The sequence below is a fragment of the Bison bison genome, unplaced genomic scaffold, assembly GCF_000754665.1.
Source record: "Bison bison bison isolate TAMUID 2011002044 unplaced genomic scaffold, Bison_UMD1.0 scf7180017864213, whole genome shotgun sequence".
Classification (NCBI taxonomy): Eukaryota; Metazoa; Chordata; class Mammalia; order Artiodactyla; family Bovidae; genus Bison; species Bison bison.
The window spans coordinates 694,000-696,924 of record NW_011494785.1 but is presented as its reverse complement, the minus strand read 5'-3'; positions in this window follow the sequence as shown (position 1 = coordinate 696,924).

Genomic DNA, 2,925 nt, shown 5'->3' with positions numbered 1-2,925 from the left:
AGACAGAGGCAGGGCTCCGGGATCCAGCGGCCCCGTGCCAGGGCCTAACCACGCCCCCCCCCAAAGAAAAACACCCAGGTGCGCCCCTCCCGGCCCTCTGCCTCCTCTCCCACAACGCCGGGCCTGTCCCAAGTGAACAGAAGGAGAAAGACAGGGCTTTGGAGTCAGATTCGCTGGGTTCCAGCTCAGAACTCTGCTTTTTTAGCTGGGTGGTCTTCTGTGATCCGGTCTGCGTAATGAAGAAACCCTCTCTCACGCTGTCGCAGTCAGGTAAGTGATGCCAGACTTGATCCCAGTCCTCAGGGCTCTTCCCCTTTTCCCAGGGTTCTCCAATGACATCCTAATGTCTCACTTTCTTGGGAATGTACACCTGCAATTCAAACCTCAGAGTAAAGCTTAACCCTCATTGGGGATCCTGACCTGCCCCACTCCCCACCCCACCAGGTCTCATTCAATCTGTGCTGGGCAGGTCCCCCAATTGCTCTTTCTGGCTGAACTTCCCAGAAGACCTCGGTCACGAAATGAGAGCCACAGTGCCTGGCCCAGCTTCCATGGGGAAGGTGACATCATGAGGCTTAATGGAATTACAGCTCACTCCATCAGGTATTGCTAGAATGTTCCTAGTGCCCTTTTCCCAAGTATTCCGATACATTGATCCAAACTGCCCTCAAAGATAATCTACTACAGCCCCCCTTGTTGTTGTTGTTTTTTTAATTGATTTTTAATTGAAGGACAATTGCTTTACAATAGTGTGTTGGTTTCTGCCATACATCAATGTGCATCAGCCATAAATATGCATATGTCCCCTCCCTCTTGAACCTCCCTCCCACCTCCCACCCCTTTAGGTTGTTACAGAGCCCTGGTTTGAGTTCCCTGAGTCATACAGCAAATTCCCACTGGCGGTCTATTTTACTTATGGCAGTGTGTATGTGTCCATGCTTTGCGGCCCAGAGACGTGCAGGTCATGTGCCCTTCTGGGCCAGCCCAGCCCGCAGACTCCTGACTTCGGACCAAGGGCCCTGTTATGTTGCAATAGATAATCGCCACTTCTCTACCAGTCCTTTTGAGTCAGTCAGACTCCACCCTCAACTCTTAGGATGTTTTATCCCATGCCCATCTGTGCAGGACGTCTCCCAGATGAATCCCACAGCAGAGCACAACATTCACCCAAATGGTCTCTGGATGCGATGAGCATCCCCAAGACCCAATCCAGGCCCCAAGTTCTCCAGCTGCTGAGACTGCTAGAAATACAGGGAGAACAGACAGGAGTGAGGAGGGCCTAGGGTTTTGTGACTTGGCATCGGAGCTCCTCACCCACTGATGTCTTGATCCACCAGCTAATCCTCAACCCTGGAATCCACCCTCTCTGGCCCTTCCTGGCCTCCCCTCTGTGATCCCAGGTAGGTGTGAATGGAGCCTCGATGCCCCTACTTCCGGCTGACTTCACTCCACCCCATCCTCCAGCTTCTGAGATACTAGAGGATTAAAGCTGGACCCACAGAGGATGAGGATCACCTCTACCATCACCCAGGGAGGCTCCAAGTGCGGCATGAGTGGACCCAAAGCAGAGCTCTTAAAGAAGCCGAGTCATTGAAATACAGTGCAAGAGTCAAATAGCCCATTTCCAGCGTGAAGACACTAAGAGACACCTCATGTTAAAAATGGGAAGCTTGCTGGTACCCCTCACACCGCACGCGTGGATGATAAATGACGTCAAGTGTTTAGCAAGGGTTTGACATATTCTAAGCATTCAATCAGTGGTTGTTGCGGTTGTTCAGTTGCTAAGTCATGTCTTACTCTGTGACCCCGTGAACTGCAGCATGCCAGGCTTCCTTGTCCTTCACCATCTCCTGGAGTTTGAGCAAACTCATGTCCATTGAGTTGGTGATGCCATCCAACCATCTCACTCTCTGTCACCCCCTTCTCTCCTGCGCTCAATCTCTCCCAGCATCCAAAGTACTGGAGCTTCAGCTTCAGCATCAGTCCTTCCAACGAATATTCAGGGTTGGTTCCCTTTAGGATCAGTCAGTGGCAGCAGTGTGGTTTATTCATTTATTTGGCTATGGCTTTCAGCATGTAGGATCCTAGTTCCCGGACCAGGGGTTGAACCCACACTCTTGCTTTGAAAGCACAGAGTCTTAACCACTGGACAGCTTGGGAATTCCCCAGTGACAATAATGTTAATATTTTGTATTAACACTAACAACTTTAATGTTCTGTTTTTTTTCTTCTTTTAAATTTTTTATTGAAATACGGTTGATTTACAACGTTGTGTTAGTTTCCAGTGTCAGTGTCCTATTTTTAACGTTCCAAGAAATTTTCAAGAGTCTGTTCCAACTGCCAATGCCATTGCACATAGGCCGGCACAAAAGGAGAATTTCTTTCATTGTTTAGGATGAATGCCTATTTACGCAGCAAGCTTAAAGCCTTGAGAAACATGGTATTCAACTGTTCAATAAAATTCTGTTTAAAAAAGATGGTGAGAGGTGGGTAGATCTAGGAATATGAACAGCTAATTAGTCTTGTGGAAGAGGTGAGAACACAAGCATAAGCCCTCCCGGGAAGAAGGAGTCATGGTGAGGGAGAGACGGAGAAACAGAGGAGGGGCAGGGGACTTCTCTGGGGCCCAGTGATTAAGAATCTGCCTTCCAATGCATGGGTTTGGTCCCTGGTCAGGGAACTAAGATCCCATAGGCCACGGGACAACTAAGCCCTTGTACTCCAGTTACTAAGCCTCCACAGCTCAACTAGAGAGCCTGTGTGCCGCAACTAAGACCCCACGCAACCAAAACTAAATAAACAAATATTTAAAAAAAAAAAAAAGAAGAGGGGGCAGACTAAGATTGGCCATTAGGGCTTGTGGAGCAAAGGATGAAGGGAAAGGAACTTCAGATAACAGAGTCCCCTCTCTCCATAACATGTCAC